The 22,926-nt window shown below is 37.2% G+C and overlaps 1 long non-coding RNA gene across 3 annotated transcripts in view; it reads left to right on the top strand.

The window, feature by feature from the left end:
• Positions 1-446: 446 nt before the first annotated feature.
• LOC307149736 overlaps positions 447-22,926 on the top strand; it is a 111,882-nt gene continuing 89,402 nt past the window's right edge. For all 3 annotated transcript variants that reach the window (XR_013819612.1, XR_013819613.1, XR_013819614.1), the window contains exons 1-2: positions 447-705; positions 1,969-2,093. This is a non-coding gene — a long non-coding RNA (uncharacterized lncRNA). The remainder of the gene's footprint in view (positions 706-1,968; positions 2,094-22,926) is intronic.

Here is a 22,926-nt window from a genome sequence, read left to right as displayed (position 1 = left end):
TTTTAAATACTGCTAGCGTTAGGTGAACGCTGGGTTTATCAAGCTAATTTCAAAATCAAACAGTGTTCCTCGCTCCAGTGAAATGTTACTAATAAATCAGTTTTTGACTAGAGAAAATAGCGCATTACCATAATACAGTACACCGGCCTTGAGAAATGGTTTCCCTGACGATATTTCATCAATTAAGTCATGTGTTTCTGTCATGTGCTTTTTTACAAACATAAATCACGATGCCCGATTCGCGAATGAATCACTCTTTTGAGTTGATTCTTTTTTTCTTTTTTTTTATCTCGCGTGTCTGTCGCTGAATTCTACCTTTATCATATCTTTTTGTGGCAGAAATAGAAACAGTAGTATGCATGCAGTCCCAAATCAGAACTAGCCTACCAATGACTGATTCGTGAATGAATCTTTTTTTAGTGTAGGCCTATTCGTCCATTGTGGTTGGCAAAACTGTCGAAATCGTTCCGCGATTCAGCAAGCGTGTGAGTTTAAATTAGCAGCTCACTCACGTACTGAATCGAAGCGGTTGCTCACTGTAAAACTTTACATTTTAAAACATGCTTTACGGTACAGTAAGCACAAATAAGTGGATATTTACCGAGTAATTGCAATTTAATTTAACAAAATGAAGCATCTGAAACCAAATCTTCAATATCTCGTTCGTCAGCGATGAAGAAGATCCTGCACGTGCAACATGTGATGGTAACAAGTAGCCCTAACACATTCAAACTAGTAGCCTATTAAAACACTGACAGTACATGTTTTATTTTTTTTACTAGTACTTTGGAGTAGCTACCATGTAAATACCACGATAAATATGCAGAGTAATCATGCAATACATGTTAAAGTACCATGGAATTTCAGTCTGAAACCATCACAGATCACACGTACTACTACCCACACTACTTTTTACTTTTTTTACTGAAGGTATTTAATAAGTAAAGTCAACTTATGCACCCTGTACACAGTAAGTCTTTCAGAGATGCTAATGCACTAAAGAAAATGTATGAACTGTTTAGGGAAAAATAGATAACTAGGCTACTTTTTATATTTTTAAATACAAATTCTATAATTAGACTAAAAATTTGAGCCATACGTTGAATTGAAAAATGTATTTATTTGAAAGTGTTTTTTTGTTTTGTTTTGGTATGCCCCCTTTTGCTTTAATAACAGCTGCCTGAGCTACATGAACTCCTCAGGTTAATGTAATTTAGCCTGACAATAATGTTATCCAGCTTAATTGGAAACCGATCCAATTAAGCGTATCCAATAATGAACACTTACATTATGTACATAAAAGTTAAAATGGACAGTCACAAATTTGCTTATTATGACTAGTGACCTTGAAATAATCCATAATCTTAAATATTTCTTCATTTTATGTTAAAGTTTTCCTTTTTTTTTTCATAATCCTATAACTTGCTGCTTATATCCACATCTACATTTGATTATAAATCCCAGATTTTCAATGCAGTCATACTTTTGAGCCCCACTGTGAATAACGAAGAATACAAAATATCTATATCTCAGATGCATTTTGATAGAATCTTTTTGATAGTTTTACAAGAATACCCGCTGAGCCACAAGTCTGCCCGCTAACCAAACCGTTCCTGGCAGTAAAGATAAAAAATCGTAAAAAGATTAAAAAAAAGCACATTTATGCTTGAGGAAACCTTGCCTAGAACTCTCCTGACCTCATTTAACATGACTACATGTCTTGGTGTGTTTGTGTTTGTGGTAGACACTTATTTAGCTAATGACTATACAAATAAATTTCAGAAGGCAGTATACATCTGTACCTAGAATCTGTTCTTTATGGAAAACAGTGGGAGAGTTACTCCTGCAGTGCTTTATTTGGATGTGTACAAAGCCTCTTGAAAAGGTTGAAATGAAAGAATGGCTTTCACATTCCTTTTGATCTTGAATGAGAATTTTGATTGTGATTCATGTTGTGTTTCCTTCCAGATTTTGTTGTGCATTTTTTGCATTTCTTTGTGGTGATGGTGGAATGAGATTAATTCACCGGAAAGGAAAGGTGAGCGCACCTGCTCCAAAGTGTTTCTCCTCCACCTAGTGGTCAAATTAAAGAGGTAAGTCTGACCTTTTAACTAGCATGTTCAAGAGGAAAAAAATAAAAGTAGTCATGGAAATTAAAGTACGCTCTTTAATTAAAAGAGGTTTTTATACAGAATAATTTGAGAGCTGCACTTAACCAAATAATGAAATGAACATTTATGATAGTATGCATAAAGAAACTGAATATGTGGACTGAAATGAATGGCATAATGTAATTTTATTCGTTATCATTTCACTATCCGCTTGGTCTGTGTCATGTCTCGCTCTTGATGTTTATGGGTGATGTCCTTGCTGCACTGTCCTAGGAGGGGCCAGAGTTAATGCAGTGCTATATTTGTGTTGACCCTCAGGGGCCATTAAATCACATAATTTCTTCATCAGCTGGATCTGACCTGATTTTCTAGACGGCCTCCTCAAGCAATGCGGGGGGAAAATTAAATGGTACGGAAATGTAGATACATTTGTGTAATATTGCATTTCATTTTTCTTTTTGCCCAGCAGGGAAAAACAAATAGCTTTAAAACTATACTTGTACTAGTAATTTGGCTGATCATGGATATCTTGCATAGTATTTTGAGTTGCACAGGATAGTTTTATTTGCACAAATGTATTTTAGCGTACATCAACTTTCAGCTTTCATCAAACACATTAGACTTAAGTAAAATGGCAAGATTTCTACCTTAAAATCTCTTACAACCATGTGGTTTATTTAGAAAATTACATGGTGATTGAATTTTTAAAGCTTCATCCATTTTTTGTACCAGACCTCATTTGACTGAAACTAGCAACATTTGTGATTGTTTTATTGGTGGCGTGTCACAATCATCACGTTTATTTATCATACAATTAACTAATTAATTCTGTTTTATGTCAAATTCATGTTTTTTTTTAAAACTTGAAATCGAATATAATATAATAATAAATATTATAATAAAATTGGCCCATATGATTTACTTTAATGCTGTGAATATAATATAATATAATATAATATAATATAATATAATATAATATAATATAATATAATATAATATAATATAATATAATGAAGTCTGATAAAACACAGAAACCTTAATTTCATATGAAGGAAGACCTTTGACTATCTTTGTGTTTTTTATACTCTTTGACAAAATGTGGTTGAAATTTATACTGCACAAAAATTATTGCGGTTATCTCAAATAATTGCGAATGACCACGATTATCAATAATCAATAATCGCGACAGGCCTAGACGCCATGGTACAGTTCTAAATAAACAGGCCTTCACAATAGATAATTAAAATACAGTGATATTTATGTCGCAGGTAAATGCATGTGTAGTATATGGAACGATCCCTGAGGAGTTGTGATATGTGTGGTAAGGTCATGACTGTTTATCTAACCTTGAATTGGACAGGTGAGCTCCAGGGGGTGGCAGCAGCCACGTAACATTCCTCAGAGCTGTCAGTGGCGGTGAGGGAGGGGCGGGAAAGAAAGCACCCTCTGTCTGTCAGAGAGGGAAAAACAGATGGTGAGAAAGAGAGAGGTGCTGTAAGCCACTAGTGGGTCACGACCCAAATTGAGTCACAGGTCTGTTTTGATTGCAGGAACAAAACAATGGTAAATGCAAACAATAACATTCAACTAATTAAATCAGGCATAGTTAGGATTGCAAATTAAATAGGCTTGCCAACTTTTAAAGGGTTAGTTCACCCAAAAATTAAATTTCTGTCTTTAATTACTCACCCTCATGTCTTTCCAAATCCGTAGGACCTTCGTTCATCTTCGGGACACAAATTAAGATATTTTTGATGAAATCCGAGAGCTTTCTGCGAACGACTAACGACTTTTTCCAACCATTTCTTCGTCTTTGACGCTGTTGACGTAGGCATTCTGTCCTTTTTAGGTTCACGTTTTGACATCACATCCTGGTCCGTGTTGAGTTGCATTCATATTTCAGTTGAACTGCACCAGAGTTTGTTTGGAAGCGGGCCGAGACCCCCTGAAATGGTAGGGCTCGGTCCGCTTGTTTGGTGCACACCATGGTTCGGATGGCAGCATTTACCCTTATCCAAATGAACCGCACTAACAGAGCAATTGAGTTCATTATAATCAAACCAAACCTGCCAAGCGAGAACACAGTTTAAAAGGGATTTGAAAACACTTCCTATATGTATTGTTCTTCACATCAAAGGCTGAATGTTGGTATGTTTGGCACAAAGTCATCTGTTCCTTGGTAGAAGCTGTATTGAAGCTTGTATTGGCCAATAGTGGATATTGCTTGCTAATTTCCCACTATTGTTCCTTGAAGTTATCTTTGCTGTAATACCATGCTCATTTAAAGTTAATATTTAAAACACTAATATTATATAAAACTGTTAAATGTCTTTTTTTTTTGCCAATCTTACTTATCATACTGTACATTATAATGTTGTGATGCCTAAATCACTTGTGAATTTTTCAAATTATTGATTTGAGTTTTTAGACCTCAATACCACATTAACCTATAAAGACAAACTTGCTTGAGTTTTTCAAAAGTGTTTCCTGGTAATTGTGTACAATTACTAGGTAAATATATTAATACATTTCAGGGTTTAATTTAAAGGAATTTTTTTTTTGTTTTTTGTTTTTTTTTGGTACAGCATTGAATCGCCTTGATGTTCACCATATAATCTAGGTCCTGAAGCAAAACCAGCTGAGAATTGCGAAGAAAGATGGAGAAGGAAGAATTGTGACACGTTAAGCAGAATGAGATATAAAATGTGGAACAAATGAAATAAACGAGAGTGGAAGTGAATAGAGGGCTTATCGTCTCACAGCTCTTGGTCAGAGGGTCAGAAAAGTCTCTTAGCTGCTGTTTCCTTCCCAGCAGCTCTAATTAAGATCTCCAAAGCACATGACTCAATTATGATGAAGCAGGCGTTTATTATTGGGGAAAAAACCTGCCTTGACTAATGAAAGTTTCAGGCAATATCCTGAGGCGCTTCCTCTCACTGTTTCTCGCTGCCTCGTTGTTTTCTCTCTCTCTCTCTCTCTCTCTCTCTCTCTCTCTCTCTCTCTCTCTCTCTCTCTCTCTCTCTCTCTCTCTCTCTCTCTCTCTCTCTCTCTCTCTCTCTCTCTCTCTCTCTCTCTCTCTCTCTCTCTCTCTCTTATATCTTTTTCTTCTCTTGCTGTCAGTCAGTCAGCATCTTCTCCATCCCTCTCTTCCTTTGCATTGCTGTTTTATCTCCTCCAACCTGCTTCTGCAGCAAGTCAGTCTCAGTTTGGTTAAACGTGGAGCAACGTCTATGTTAAGGCATGCAGCCATGCTTTGATGCCTGTGTCTGTTACTGTATAGATAAAAATAGTTAGAAGTTTTCAGTCCCTACCCCAGATTATGGAAGCCAGTGCAATGCAGCTAAACATCACAGAATAGTTCTGTCTGTTGTCTCAATGTGATTTCATTAGTATTTGCAGGGTTTAAGTAGAGTGTATATCTAGATGACTCTATGGAAGCTTGTTTCTGCCCACTTAAAAGATAATTGCGACTTTTTATCTTACAATTACGAATTTACATTTCCCAATTCTGACTTTTTTTAGATATAAACTCAAAATTGCGAGTTATAAAGTCCAATTCTGAGGAAAAAAAATACTTTTTATATTTTTATATTTATCTCACAATTCAGACTTTAGGAAATGGAACTATGGAAAAGATCCATTTAATTATGAAAAGAACCATCAGCTTATCATTTTTAGATCACCTCATTAAATGTATACTTGCATGGCCATTGCAGTGAAACATTTTGTGAAGGATTTTGATGGTCCCATGAGTCTCAATCGATTTCCATGTTAAAGAAAAAAAAATTATGATGAACTCAAATGGTTTGTTTGACTGAAGGGAGGAACCCGGAAGAGTTGTTGGTTGGAGTTGCGATGGACTTCTTCTACATTGAATGAAGACATTGTGCCACACTCCTGATGTTGTCCTTTGATTCTGATGGTTGAGAGAGTCCTCTCTCTCCTGAATGAGCACATTGCTGGTTGTTTGCCAAGGCCTGCTGACCTGGGGCCTAGTGTGGCCACGCAGGACAGTTATGCGAACGTACCGAGAAGGCCAAGAGAGGGAAGAGCTTGTGTATTGGCCATTTATAGTCTGAGAAAGGTCCCACCTCTCAGGGTTGGCTCGACCAATAAGAAAGGGGGATTTATGGCTCTGTCTCAAGTGTGGTTAGACAGAGGCCTTGCTGTTTGTGTTAATTTATACTCAGATAGATATAACAAACACACACTGCATTCTATGAGAAGGTGATGTACACTAAAGTGTGAGTCATTAAATGAGGATTAATTAGAAAGGAGACACGATACAGGTGGGGTTACATTGACCGTTGGTTCTATCATAAAATACATAGTATCAAAGACATAATATATCAAAAGACACTACACAAGACAGTAAATCCCAGGACCATAGATCCCAGAGTGAGTTTTAAAGACTATTTGTTAAATATAACAAATAATTGTGTCTGATTTGTCTCAGTCGTTACATCACATTATTTGTAGCGCAGCCATCCATAATCGCAGTGAGATTTGTACTTAATTGTCAGCAACTTTCAGCTTTCAAAATTTGATGACGAAATACAAGCAATTAATGCCGTTTTAGCGCTCTTTAATGTGGCCTGACAGATGCTCAATCAGCATTTCGACCTTGGAAAGAGCTTGTATTAAACCGTTTGTGAACAATCGCCAAATTTACCTCAGAAAAGTCATTCAATGCTTATAAACTCATTAGTCAGCTAGAAAAATAACTATAGAAAGGGGCATTTTGCTAAATATATGCATTACATCACATAATCCTTATATTTTTCTAGTTTTCTACATGAGACAGAATTGAAGGAGCTAAAAATGAAATTCAACACTTGCAAATGAAGAGCTGCCTTTCTCCAAATTTACCTTTTAGATGTTATGAAGAAAAATAGATTGGGTGTCTGTGCAAGACATATGACAACGTTTATAGGATGCATTTGCTGACATTATTATGGTCTGTAACACTGGCTCAGATTGTGTGTAAAGAACAATTCTTTATGACTGTTTGTAGTTGGAAAAGCAATTCAGTTCCTACTTTAAGTGAATTTTAGTTCCCACAGTGTAACTGGAGGGGCTACACCAGCACATCCACTAGATGGATGAAAATGCTGATGCTGTAAAAGGAAGGCAGACATGACAACACATGACAAAATGAAAACACTTTTATTCTTTTGTGCCACTTAAACAAATATTTGCTGCCTATTTTTTATTTATTTTTTTCTTACAGGAGCCAATGTTTTTTTTGTGTTTTTTGTTTTTTTTCTGGAGGCCTGAAGCATACACAAATGTATTTGTAGACAGAAAATTCATATGCCTTTTTTATTTTTATTTTAAGGGGAAACCATTCACATACTGTCTCAGTTTGGTGGCTTAGGCTAGATAAGACATGAAAACATAGAAGTTTTAGAACATAGGAGTTTAAATCTCAACATAGCATGTAGTTAAAAAAAAAACTACTTGAACTTTACTTTAGGCTAATTTCTATCTATTCTTGTTTCACCCTTATTTTGACTCTATAGATTATAAAATGCATTTAACTATAAATGTACACTTCATTCTTCGTTCTTTATCATGTGTGTTTGATATTTGTTTTCACTCTCCAAATCCTTTTTTACTAAAAACAGAAACTATTTGTCATGACTGCCCGCTTCCTTCATAGCCTGCATTACACATCTTTGCTGGGGTCTAGTGAGTAATGCTGAGCTCTGATGCTTCTTCCTGCTGTCCATCCAAGGCTGCGGCCATCTATAAACTATTGGGATTGGAAGACTGCTCTTCTCTGGAACAACAGTCTTGTGATGGTGCCTGCCATCAGAGTATTGATGCATGGACTCCAGGAAACTCACCTCAATGACTGGTAGTAATGTATTACTGTTGGCAGGCAGAGTGTACACACAGGTTTCAGGAGATAGATGGCTGTTTGCAGAGGCCAGTGGGGCTGTAGATGGGATGGATCAGCGTTTCAGTCTGCCGGGAAGGTGTCTTAAAAGAGATGGGGAAAATGCAATAGAGAAATAGCAGATTAGGTGCTGCACGGTCAGAAGTGTGACAGAAGTCGTTTGAGGAGAGTTGGAAGATTTTGCTGAAATAAGTATATGGAGGTCATGAACAGTGTCTTTTTTTTTTTATAAAGGGATAATATTTTCTCCCTGAAATAATATTTTTGCCATTTATAAGGGCTTTTTTATTTGTATTATTTTATACATAACACCATCCATTTGTCACTGAATTCTAAATGGACAATTATGACTGGTACCTATACATTCAGATCAATATAAAATACTTAAGCATCTCAAAATAATTTGCAAAATATTATACACAAAATTTGTGTGATTATTTTTTTTAAGTCATTGTGGAATATTTTAAAATGGTCATAAACAGAGAAAATATCTGTAGTGGATTTTGTGGTTCTTTGTTTTGGTGGTTCTTTGTTTTCTCTATCTCTTTTAATGTGTGGGGAATGTAGGCTAATCGGCACAAAAATGAACACACGTTGTAATTGTTTAACTGTTGAAGAAGTTCTTGCATATTCAGTTCTGCATATGTCATAATCAGAATTGTGATTATTAATGAGAATGAAATGAGAATGCATTAATGGGGAATCTGTTGGCTTTGAAAATCGTGCAATAACGAGCAAATACATGAATAGGATTCAGTTTTTTGATAGCAAATCATGTGGAAAAATCAGATAATGTCGTTCTGCTCCTTATCTTTCTCACAAATGCCTTTGAAAGCAAGGATGTTTACTGAAAACCAGTCCTCATTTGCATATCTTGTAATTTATCATCTCAACAAAGAGGTGTCAAAGAACATCACATCAACCCTTTCTAATAATTTCATCAGCGAAAATGGCTATCAGAAGTGTCTGGTGTAGGCCTACCGTGTAATACTGAATCAGAATGTAAGACATGGAAGTCTCAGTGGCTCTGTTTCGCCATCATGTTATTACAACAACTGTGTTTGTTCACTAGTTTAAAAATATAGATCAAAAAAAGCTGTGGATTAGGCTTTGCCTGTGAGACCTGTCCTTGATGTAGAATCATATCTGTCTCCAATCCAGCTACATATTCCCCCACTTTCAACTGAACATTTGCATCCAAGCTCTAGTTTCTGTTTTCTCTGAAAAAGTGTGGTTTCCGTCATAAATATTTTGGGTGCGTTTCACCTGAATCTAATGGAAATCCTTTTAAAACACATGAAAGGCAGGCAGAACCACAAAGAAACATGTTCTGACCAAGATTAGATTACCATTGACAAATTCCAGAGCACACGTTTAAAAAATTTAACAGCCCATTCTGTTCCTCTGAAACCATCATAGAACTATCATGGGAGTCATGCAACTGAAAAAAGAAAACAATGCAGAGAAGACGGAAAAATCTCACAAATGTTAAAAAAAAGATGGACAGAGAAGGCTGATTTGATTGAACATGTCAGCAGGTCACCAAATGTTCATTTGACTATTGACATAACAATCTGTTGTGCAGCTTATTCTTGCCAAGAACTGCCAACTTAGAAAGAACAGGTAAATCTACCTGACAATAAACTGACCAATCACAGTTTAAATGTTGAGTTGATCCCTAGTCAACATTTCATTGTGGACCTATGTAGGCATGATGGGCTTGAGGTATGGGCCCTGCATGGGTTTGGAACCCATGAACAAACCCATTTAGGGCAAATACTGGGGCTTATTCAGATAGGGCGACATGGACCTATGGACAAACCCATGTGGCTATGTCTGAAACAGTTGAATGACTTTCGACTACTTGCCAAAACCTTGTGGTAAATAATAAATCCCAGAAGTTGCATAACAACAGCAGGTTGGATTGCAGCAGGTCGAATTGAAACTGGTGATTTCAGGCATCTCTTGCCATTTAGTGTATAATATTTAGACTGTGACTGTGAGTGGTACGTGAGTAGGCCTTTGGAGGCTGTGCTTAAGAAAATTATGTAACTCAGTATGTAGCTGGAATCCTTAAACATAAATTATAGGCCAATGTATGACACATTCTTAAAGGGTTCTTCCATCGAGTTCCACTGAAAAAAGAAAGTCATATGGGTTTGGAACGATGTGAGGGTGATAACTGTAGATAATTAAACAATTTAGATTCTTGGATGAAGTGTTCCTTTAAGATGCATCCAAATGATAAATACAAGAATAATCACATTAACGTAACTGAGTGAGTGGGAGCAGGTGATACCTTGAGATTTTCTGCTATTTTCATAAGGTGGCAGAAATTTGTAATTTGCATTAATTTGGAGCAGTCTGGTATGGGGACATTGGAGAAATGCACATAGCCTTTCCAACACTAAAGAGATGTTTGAATGGGAAATCTATTTCTAAGATACTGCATAGGCCAAGTATTTGTGGTTTTGCATTAAAGTTTTTTGACAAGGGAAAAAAAATGGATTTCATCACCAAGTCTATTCATGGTTATGATCAATCGAAGTAGTTCATATTTATTCGAGCTTTATCCATGCGTAACAGTGCTGGTCCAAAAGAAGTGCCAGTAGGTCACCCTGAGGAGCCCGATCTCATTTAATCTTTGTCCTAGTGTGCATCTGAACAAGCAGACTCTCCTTCAGAGCCGTGTTTTATGTGGCCTCAGTCCCTCAGAGACCCACACAGAACAATCAATGCAGGAAAAGCTCTCAGAACTGAGGAAAGTTAATGGCCCTGTCTTGTTCAGCATCAGATATGATCAATATAACAAATGAGTACAGTTAAGACTTTTCACCATATCAGACGCTCATAGAAAATAAGCACTTTGTTTAAGCTGTTTAAATATTAATGTGGAGAGTTTTGTGGAGAGTTTTTCTCAGATATTTCAGTGTTAAAGTGGCCCTTTTATGCTATTTTAAAGGTTCCTAATTTTGTTTTGGAGGTCTCTTACAACATCAAAGGTCAAAAAACATTTTAATTTTCTCATAATATACACTGCGCATAACCACATTTTTCACTGATTCTCAAACAACTTGTCAGATGATTCAGTCCCTCCTTTCCGAGAGTCTACTCTGCTCTGATTGGCCAGATGGCCCAGTCTGTTATGATTGGTCTACCACTTACAACGCTTGTTGGAAGCTAAACGCCATTACCATAACTGGCATACTGTCTCCTATGCTCACAAGGGCTGCTATTTATTTGATCAAAAATACAGTAAATGGTAATATTGTGAAATATTATTACAGTGTAAATGTAATTTATTCTTGTGAAGACTGGAGTAAAATGGCTGCTGAAAATTCACTGCTGCCATCAGTGTCCTTTTTTTGCTTATTAATTTCTTATCAATCTTAAAAAGTTGTGCTGCTTAATAGTTTTGTGGAAGTTATTACGTTCAGTTTTGATAAACTTAATGTGTCTTTGCTCAATGAAAGTGGTTTATTTAAATAAAAAAAAATAAAAAAATCTTACTGACCCCAAACTTTTGAACGGTATACAGTATGCCAAATTGTACTATGATGTGGTAAGATGTGGAGTGTAACAACTTCTGGACTCTAAACAGTCACCTGAGAAGAGACATTCAAATTGAAGCACTATACATTAAATTGATACTCAAACATAGCTTAAACTAAAGATTTATTGTTTTGTATTAAGGAAATTTAAAATAATAGTTTCAGCAAGGTCAGCCTTTTTGAACACCAGACAAAGTGCTAAAAGCCCAAGTGCAAAAACCTGTTCGTGTTGTGTTGCACTTTATCTGAGTTCACTGATGGAAAGGCAGCTTGTGACAGATAACAAGACAGCTCAGGCACAGGGGACTGAATGGGGATCAGTTTGGACAGATCATCAGAGGTGAGATGCGTGGGGAGACGGGTGACAGTCTCAAAGCCTGGGGTTACTGGATTGAGCGACAGGATTGTGTCAACTCCCCCAACACATAACAAACTCTCGCCTTCTAATTGGCATGAGGTGTCAGAGATGTTGACCGTCACCATTATCATTTTCGTTTCGAATCAGATGCTCCATCAACACCCTGGCGTTGTTTGAAAGGAGAGAAGGTTAGCACTCCACTTGACAAGGATGGAAGAGGTTCTAATGACCTTCAACACGCATGCGGTTAAAGCATTGCCATCTGCTCTCACCGTGGTTGTATAGTGGTTAAGGCTCAGGGCTGGTTGCTGGAGGTTTCCATTTGTGGTAATATCGTGGTGGATCATATTGCCCCATATTTGATGTTTAATGGTGGACACTAATTTAACTTGAAATAGTTTTGCTGTCATCTAAATCTGACTTAATGTATAACATCATTAATAATTTAAAATCACTGTTAAATGTTCATTAAGTCTGAAGAATAATTTATGAACCAGTTCATCAATGAACTGTATAAATGAACAGGTTCACTAAAACAAATCAGACTTTCTAGAATCACATCTGATTACATTTTATTTGGGTGTACTTGATTATTGCTTCAGCTTGTTTGGCTGTAAGGCTACATGGATTGTACTGTGTGTGACATAAAAGTAGTGATGTGGTACAACAAAATATGTCTAGTAGCAAACAGCTTTTTCATAGAATAGCTCATTTGAAAACATCTTGGTTACTAGTGTAACCCTCTTTCCTTCAGATACGTTTTGTTGAAATACAGGCACTAAGGGTCACTCTTAGGAAGTCTAGAGGAAGATCTACGCTACAGTGAACAATGGGGGCATCAAGAAAGCGCACTTTCTCGGCATCCCACGTTTTGGCAAGGTTTAACCATAGGTGGTGCTCCTGGACCACATGTGTTGACAAATCCAGGGGCTGCGTCGTAAACTTTGTAGCCCAAAGGGGATAATTGGGTGCAGTACACAGTTCCTGCATTACCTCTGGGTCAGGACTACCCTCGTGCAGATCTTTCAGTGCTATGGCCTGATAGACTTGCAGGATGGCCATTGCATGTGAGGCCGAGGCGGCCTGGGCAGCAGCATTGTAAGCCCTCACTGTGAGAGATGAGGTAATCTTACAAGCTTTGGATGGGAGCCTTGGACGATTCCTCCAAGTGCACGTCCACCTGGGGAATTCTGGATGAAAAAGGAGCCTTCCACGACTTCGAGATCTCCTCGTGAACTTACGGAAAAAACGGAACCGGGGGCAGAGTGCGGTTGTGTAAACCAATCATCCAACCGCGAGCGTTCGGGAAAGGGCGGAGGAGTTCACTCTAGCCCAATTCTCACGGCGGCCCTGGAAACCACAGCTGCCAATTCGGCGTCAGCCTCAGACTGAACCGTCACACCCGAAGGTGGAAGTCCAGGAGAGTCATCTGCCTCAGGATGTATAAGGATGCCCTCCGATGCTGCGATTGACAGCTCATCCTCCCAAATGAAAAATTAAGCTTACCCGTGGGCAAGCCTCCTAACTCATCCAGAAACTCGACCGGGGGACACGAGCTTGCTGAAGAATGAGAGGCCTGTGAGGATTCAGTCAGCGGAAACTCCCAGATAGCCCTCAGATTGCCACTCCTAAGTGTGACCCTTAGTAGGGTTGGGTATCGTTTGAATTTTAACGATTCCAATTCTGCTTATCGATTCCGATTCTTATCTATTCCTAATTTCGATTCTAATAAGGTAAAAAAAAAAAAAAAAAAAGTAAAAGATTTCGTTCACATTTAGTCTTTTTTTTGTTTTGTTTATTTTGATCATTCATTTGAGTACAGTCATATGGAATATTTCATTTTACATATAGTGCTCAATGCAATCACAAAGTGTCTTTACAAATACAGATATGTACAATTACTTAATGTGTTTAAAATATAAATTGTACTCAAGATTTGTTAAATTGTTTCAAAGTATAACATTTTTTTCTCTTTTACAAAAAGAAAAAAGTTAAATAAAACAAAATAAATAGGGGCACAATTTCTGATACATATTCAACCCATTTTTCAATTTTTCTTTTTGTAGCCCAGATTAGTAAAGAAACAGCTGAACAAAAAGAACAATCTGTAAGCCGAAAACAACAAACCACAATTACAGATGTGTTTGCGAGTGTCGCGCCATATGAAAGCTCTTCCCAGAGATATAAAGAAATCATTGATTCCATAATGCACTGCTTGGCAGGAGACATGATGCCCATATACTGTACACCGTTAGCAAAGGGGGATTTCAGAAAATGATCCACACACTGGGCAAGAGGTAGCCTACCAGCTGCTCTCGTGAAACTATTTATCTCAAGTTGCAATCCCTGAGCTTTACAACAAATGCCGTGGTGAGGTTCATCTGGAAATGGCTACGTTGACGTTCTTTTCAACAACTACGGACCTGTGGTCAAGCAGAACAACTGAACCCTGTATAAGCTTAACTGTGCACTTTGTCAATGAGGAGTTTGAACTGAAAAGCAGCTGCCTGCAAACACCCTATTTCCCTGACGACCACACGGGAGAGAACATAGCCTTGGGCTTGAGAGAGGCCCTGGCTGCATGGGACCTCTGTGAGGAGCGTCAGGTTGCTATCACAACAGACAACGGCACTAACATGTCAAAGCGGTGGAGCTTAATCAGTGGATTAGGTTCCAGTGCTTTGGGCACAGACTTCATCTGGTCATCGGTAAGTTGAATTGATTTCATCTTTTGTTATTAGGCTTCAGCAAATATTGGTAACTCTGGGTTCGGGCCAAATTCCGAGCCTGGAGCCCGGAGCCCTCCCCCAGACAGCACGCCAAATACGCATAATCTTTACTCAGTTTAATATGGTGTAAGTGTGAACCTGTGAATGTACTTTTAAGAGTACAGTAGTATCAAATATTATACTATTATTTGGGGTTTTGCGGTAGTTGTACCGTCAATTCAAGAATAACATAATTTTAAATACAGTGTAGAATTATGTGTGCCACAAATCATACTAAGAGTGGCCTATTTTATTTAGGACTAATTATTAACATGAAATATAATTCTGTAAGAGATGGTTGTGTATAAATTACACATCTGCCACAGCCATTTGCCTACCACTGTACTATCATTTATTAGGCTTAGAGTGGTGCCATATAAATATTAACTGTGTGTTTGTTGTAATTTTTGTATTACTGTTTTTATGCTATTAGTTGGCATAGAACTGGGCATTTAATCAAAGTGTGAATATTAAATGTTTTGCAGTCACTGTAGTTAGTAAATGTTTTGTCTTATCACTCCCCATAGCTGGAAGAAGAGAGTTGCCTTGAGGGAAGCACAAAGAGAGCTTAACCTCCCAGAGCATGCCATGGTGACAGACTGCTCAACACGATGGGGTTCCACTCAGAAAATGATCGCAAGAGTCCTGGAGCAGAAAAATGGTTTGTCCAAGGTTCTCTCTGCAGATCGCAAAGTGTGACACCTACTGCCCTCATGGCAGGACCTGGAGGTCCTGGAATCTGTGAACAAAGCACTCAGCCCACTCCAGGACTTCACTGATGCCCTGTCAGGTGAACACTATGTGAGCATATCTTACGTGAAGCCTGCTCTGCATCTTTTGAACACCTCAGTGCTGACCTATTTTGACACGACATCGAAAGTGATCGACAGAAAGGGAACAAATGAACTATATCACTCTATTGAAAAAATAGTTAGCATGGCTGCTTTTATTGTGAAATGTGCAAGTTGTGAAAATAAATAAATACTATAAATTGAAATTCAGCTCAGGGACCACTAAAAGCACTGATAACATGAGGCTCGACATGAGTCATAATAGATGATTTTTTACTACAGTTACTGTGGGGTCTTCTTTGACCTCTATTTGTTTGCTGCAGTACCCAGAAACCTCTTGGTGGCCTCCTGTGGGAAATAACCCAGGGAAAATGAACTGAGTGAAGCACAGCAGTGAATACGCTGTGTGATTTAAAAGACCCAGTGGCTGCCTCTGAAAACAGTCATTTGTGAGTGGTCGCATAACAGACACGACAAATGAATACGATTTAAAAGCTTTTTAGAGTTCTAGTATTGGTTTATTAGCCTTAACTGCACTTCGTGGCTGCTGTGGATATGAGCTACACAGAAAGTACTTGATGCAGCAAATAACAGCTCTCATTTTAAGGTCATTGGTCCTGATGGATGTTTCAGCAAAACTGTTTTTGTTGGTCGGTTACACCTAGCAAAAGCATTTGAAAGTGTGTGTGCCACAAAGCAAAAAAAGTCACTTTCCTTTCTTTTATCATTTTAATGGCTTTATAATGGCCAAATTCAGCACTCCACGGTCGGGATTATTCAGATTCCCGGCTGAATGTCTCTAGGGGTCGTTAATGACCTTGAAACAGTGACTGTTGAGTCCAGTGGCCTAAAGTAAGTGAGTGTCTTTGAGAGATCCTCATTTCCATAACACCAAAAGTCAGAAACAATCTAGCTACTTCAGCATGATTACCATCCTTATCCGGCAGGTGTGTAATTGGCTGTATGTTAGTGGCGGCTCTAGATTGTTGGTAGGAACAGTGTCCTTAGTGCTGCTCAGGCTAATTGGATCTTTAGGCTTTAGGAGTCTTGATGACTATCCAAGCAGGACAAGGGGCATTGGTTCAGTAAAATAGAGTTGCGGTCTTTCATGTTCAGTGATGGGAAGACAAGAAAAGGCTGTTATGTTGATTTTCCATTAAGGCTTTTATGTTAATGTTTCAACCCATCACAGAAGATGTGGGCTAATGTGTCATTAGGATTTTGTTGATATCTGCCTGCTTACCAAGCATTTGTTGAAAGGTGTTGTGCTTGGGTATATTTTTTGACTAGATAACTGTAAAATTGGAGTTTCTGTAAATAGAATAACTTTTGGACCTTTTTAAATAAACTATTATATATGAACTATATTTATAAACACACACATATATGTATAGTTTTCTTTTAACTGTTCACTAACAATGTTCAAATATTTTTGGAATACAATGGCTTTACAAAGAATTACTTACTGATATAACTTTAATTTATTATTAAAACCCTTTTAAAATAAACTTTACAAGTTTATAGAAGTGGCTGTTTGTAATAACCCCACATAAGTGAGCAGTGAAATCTAGACAAATATCTGATACTGATATTAAAATGGGCAGCTCTTTGCAGCATGATTTGGCTCTATTTATACATTTTATAATTAAATTTTTTTCGTGAGATACCATCCATATTGAAATGAAAGCATGTGAATGATGTGCAAACGGTAGCTCAGGTAGGTCAAAAAACACTTGAGGAGAAGCATTAGTATAATACAATATCAGCAATCCCAGACATTTGCATTCTGGCGGGATTAGATTTCTCAGAGGACTGTTGAGTTTGCCGAAAAACAGTAGTTAATTTGCCATGGAATTTTTACTCGGGTTGTGTGAGAAAAACCCAATGCAGTTTCAGACAGGATGTAAATCCCCGAGTTGGCCTGTGAAAAATAAATATTTCTCTAATTCCCATCTGAATAGGGCTTTAGATGAAAATTAAGCCTTATTTGGATGGTAATTATTTCTCATGGGGTCGAAAGGTATTTTCAACATTTACTGGGGCTAGTCAGTGATTTTATTGCCTTCAGAATCTAGAATGTCAGTGTTTTTCTCCCACCACCCTTGTAAAAATCCCCAGCTGAATTACCTTTTTTGTCAAACACCAAGGTCATACGATAATTTAATTGATGTCCGAATCCACATCACTGAGTTTACAAGAGATCAATTAAAAATTCACTGTTTAAATCCTTTTTGACCTCTGCCGAGCACCGTACAATAACTGTTGCACTTTGCTGAAATTTGGATGCATTTTAAAGATCTAGCCTACACTTTTGTTACTGAAATGCTGGAAAATATTTTATATTAAATCACCATTCAAAGCTGAAAGAGGAGAAAAGCATGTACTGTAAATATTTTAAATAGAAGCAACTATACATTAAAATACACATTTAAATATACATTATTTCCGCTAATGTCCTCTGTTTGAGATACAATTTATCTTCCTATCATTAAACAGGAGATTTAAATAATCACATATTAATTAGGATATTATTTTCCTTAAATATAAACTTATTCGTATTATTCCAAGCATAGGATATTCTATTTACAACAGACAATCATACGACTGACCACGTGAGCAGTGAGTTCCCGCGTTCCCACCCTGAATAAATCGCCGTCCGAATGCATGAGTTTTATCACTGAGGTGCCATGCAAATTTATTTTTTACAAACTTCCACTTGAGAAACAATTACCGTACAAATAGGGCTTTAGAAATGTTAACTTTAGTATTTCATCTTAAACTTGAAACTAAAACTGAACCAAAATAAAGTTAAAAAGAAATGCTTAAAAATGTATTAAAAATGCTATCAACTATGGAACTAACACATTTTCTTTAAATGTATTTTATCTTGATAATGGACTTTCATAGTTTCAGATGGAAAGTCTTACACCAAAAAAAAAAAGTCTCTAGAAGCCAGAAGCTATTTCAAAATAAGCTGAAATAAATGAAGCCATGGTAAACAACAACAAAAAAAAAACATTAGTTTTAATGTTTTTTAAACTTTTAATGTTTTGCTCAACCCCTGGGATGTTAAAGTTCTTATAGTTGATCAAATGTGCGCAGTCATGAGGTTCACTATTCTCTTTTAATGTATCTGTTCGTTCTGAGACCATACCAAGTGCTTTTCTCAGCTTTTTTTGCAACTTCGTGGAATCTCTGTGGATTTGGTCAAATTTAGGAGGCAACAAACTCTTTATTGAGGGTAATTTGCAAAACAAGCACTTTAAAAATATTTAAAAGTTTATTTCACACAGGCAGCATCCCTTTAGTAGCATTGGCTTGTACCAAGTGAATGTAATAGAATGTGTAAACAACATGTAGAGACATAACAATGATAAAGGATACATCAGCGTCAATGAGTAATAAATAATTGCTGTCATGCAGCAGTAGAGAACCGTGAGCAGTCGCAGGAAGCAAACAATCATTCTAGGGGACTGAAAATATATTAAAATTGGATCCTTGACGCATATGGGAGATGGAAAGAACCATCCAATTTTCATTTTACCTATAGAAATTGCATTTCGTTCACCTCTGACAGTCTGAGCCCAGTTACTACTACGTGGCAGCCCAATGATTTTTCCTGGTTTATGAAAGCTCAGAGAGGCAGCCGCAGCTGGTGGAAGGCAGAGATTTTATTTGAGAAATAAAGTACGCTAGCGCTACAGTTTATGTGCGATGCAAAAACCATAACCGTCCCAAGTTATCATTCTTCAGTGACCTTTGCGCATTGTTGATATGGAAACGGAGATCATGAATGTTTAATGGGAAAACGAGTCTAATGAGAGACCCAGGATGACACTAACTCAAAGCCGCAGGGTTAAAAGGACAAGCGGCATAATCAACCCTGCCAGCAGAACACAAGGAGAGGGCAGAGAGAGGACGTCACACATGAGCAGAGGTGTTAGTGGCACACATTCACACGCTTACCCAGACACACGTAGACCACATCAAATTTACCTACATCCACATTGCTTTGCTGTAGCCAGAGATAAGGCACATACCGGACTGGAGAGAAGTAAATACTAAACATTCAGGATAAATGTTTCTATGCTCTCAGGCAATATTTTCCTCTCTTGGCTTTGAACATCTAAGTCATGAACTAAATCTCAGAGTTTGACCTTAGCCAGTGCTCTGACGAGTTGTCATCATATTTGTAGAGAAGAACTAAGATTGTGGGTAACTTTTCAGCATCATGGTGTGCTTTATATTCCAAGTCTTCTGAAGACACATGATAGCTTTGTGCAAGGAACAAACTTAAATGTATGATGTTACTCACTGATCTTCTTTACTTTCAGTGAGCTGGCCAGCGTTGCAACCAGATTAAGTCAGTGAGATGAGCTCGAGAACTGGGTCAGTCCATTTTGCGATTATATATAAAAATCTGACTTTTACGTTCTTTTATAAATAAATTTAACTTTATGTGACCGCTTTTTGCAAAACTGTCAATTAAATAATACCCATTTTCCACTATAACAGCAACACAAAACAGCAACCCATTTGGTCCCTTGATGCCATTACTGACTGATGTGGCTTAAATTATGTAATTGTATGTGTTTGACTTTTTTATTCATAATTATCAGAATGTATACTGATTACAAAAAATATATAAACCTGTTTAAATATAAGATAAAGTCTCTGAATTTTGCTGGCATTAAGAAGTCTTTTTTTTTTTTAATGTTATTCAGTAAGCTATAAATAAGCTTCTCCAAATGGTATTAAGCTTAGCCTAATGAAACTTTATAGAGTGCTATAGGGCTGCAATAAGATGAACATAAAGTAGAGTAGGTACTGAGGTTTCCGTCTTGCCTTCTGTCTTTCTAGAGTTCAGTGCATGTGTGCTATAGGCTTGTTAATATGCATTTTCAGGTTCTTTACAGGAGGTCAGTGTGTTGTAGGACTATTTTAGGATAAAACTATAAACAGTGTCTGAGGATTGCTCCTAGATGAGCATTTATACATTTCAAAAAGGTCAAAGCATTTGTATACTTTGTATAGCATTTTGTGTTCGTATACTTAATAACAGTGGTGACATTTTTTCACACTTTTCATAAATGATACCCCTAAGCATCATGATTGTTGATAACCAGGTTTAAGGGAGAATTGGCTTTGATCATGGATATAAACTTGTTCTCTAAGGATTTAATGTCAGAGAACATGAGAAGCAATATGATATTGCTAGCAAAAACATGCCAGACACTCTCAATTCAGTTGTTTCCTTGACATAGTGAGGATGTAACTCTTTTTCAGTTAGCCAGCGTTCCTCTCCTGTTCCGATGCGATACAGGGAACAAAGGAACTCAGGAATGATGTTTTCGAGGCTAAAGAAAACCTTCTGTGTGTTTCTCTGACGTTTCCGTCGAAAGGCGAGGCAAGATAAAACCCTGTTTGCAGAAAAAATTCATTCCGCAAGAGCTCGCTGTAATGATTAAGCTCACTGTCAGCTTTAAACATTTGAATAAATCTCCAGCACACTAAACATTTCATTCAGCAAGCTTCATTTACATAACTCAGTCTGCGGACACAGACTTGATAACTGTGCTAATTACAGTGTAGATCTCACTAGTAAAACAACACATGCGTTAAAATCATACATTAGGATTAACTTTTAATAACTCTGAAAGTTTCGTGTCGCTGCATTCGTGATGTGAATAATGGTATTGTACAGTTAATACCTCACGGATTAGGAATGTCTTTGCTGGCATCTTTAACTCTGAAAGTAACTTCCTGAGCTGTGTGGAGGATAGCATAGTTCTCCTGCGTCTGGAGATTTGTGGAACCTTATAGATAATGCATCAAGGAGACCAATCAAGGTTAGCGCTAGCTCATATTTATATTCAAATGTATTTAAATAATACATTTAGGTATTTTGGCATGCAGGAAAGCTTTGGTGACCTTTGCTCTTTAGTATTTAGCTGAACTGAGGTTGTGGGGTGACGGAGCAAACCACAAATTTGTGAGCATTTTTCTTAATTTTTATTTTTTTTATCATTATCTACAAAGCTTCAAAATGGACTGAAGGTCACTCCCGAGAGTTCAATAGTTGCTGGCTCACAAAAAAAGAAAATCTCTTCCTTTCTCCTGGAATTCTCAAAAGGTTCAGGCAGGAAGTAGTGAAGAAAGCGAAAACGTTGAGAGAAATGGGGGAGCTGGCATTTTTTTGTCGCTTTGTTGTGCTGCTGACCTTTGGAAATATCACAGATTAGATCTTTAATTATTTATGAAGGGCAGCAGTGTTGGGTTGAGGCAGAAACAGTCTTGTCACACATGATGAGGTTGTGTTTTTGGTGTATTAAGAAGGACAGAATGGATCAGGCTTGAAGGTTGCTCTTAAAGTACACTGAAAAGGCTACGTTAGTGAGGTGAAAACATTGGCAAAACGATCAAAATTGTGCATGTGGTGTCTGTGTTGTTTTTTAGGGCTTGATTCACTAAAATATTACTCAAATCAAGTAACGGCACAATTTTCTGATTGCTTGTCAGTTCTGAGTGAAACATTCAGCATACTGTCTTGATCAGTGATCTTTTATTTGGACTGCACTGCAACACTACTGTGAGTCCATCATTTGAATTGCCTCTTTACAATGCCAAATGTGTGCTCATTATCCCCACGTATCTTTATATATGGTATCATTTGGTCATCATTTGATGAATTAATTATTCCATGATCAGTGGAAAATGTATGCAATGTAAATCACTTTAGATACTTTGAGTTAAACATCTCAGTTGCCTTTTCATAATGCCATTATAATATGGTTGTTAACCCCATGGGTCTGTATATTAACCCCAGGTGTCTTTATTATAAGGAAGCGGCTATTTGCAAGTAGCAATAGATTCCATTTACACAAAGTGAAAATAGCAGCCTTTTATTTGCGATATGCTATTCAGACTAAGTGAAAATAGCGATAGATTATATTTACAACATGTAAAAATAGAAGTATTTTCTTTGCAATAAGTGTAAATAGTAGTACTTAGATGCTATTTATAATTATAAATAATGGCAGATACTATCTGCACCTCGGTGTTGTACATTAAATGGTATGCAATAATAACATAGAGTGATAATGATTATATTTATTAAAATTATTAAATGGATGCTTATTGGAACAATAAAGCCCTCCCTACACCTACTCTAACCCTAACTGATAAACACTTTTTTATTAAACACACGTGATAGATGTGTGGAAACCCCAAATATGGATATGGTTTGGGCGTGTCTTATGCAAATTACTAACTAAACATTCATTAATGTTCGAACAACGCACGTTAGGTGAATTAGGTGAACATTTTTTGTGAGAAGTTCTCCTGTGCATATAAATACAAATAATCTACACAGTTATTAGTGAATGAAACTCATTGGGCCCTATCTTGCACCCAGCGCAATTGACTTTGTACAATGACGCATGTAT

Source organism: Squalius cephalus (genome assembly GCF_949319135.1).
Source record: "Squalius cephalus genome assembly, chromosome: 21".
Taxonomy (NCBI): domain Eukaryota; kingdom Metazoa; phylum Chordata; class Actinopteri; order Cypriniformes; family Leuciscidae; genus Squalius; species Squalius cephalus.
This window is presented reverse-complemented; position numbering and strand designations above follow the sequence as displayed.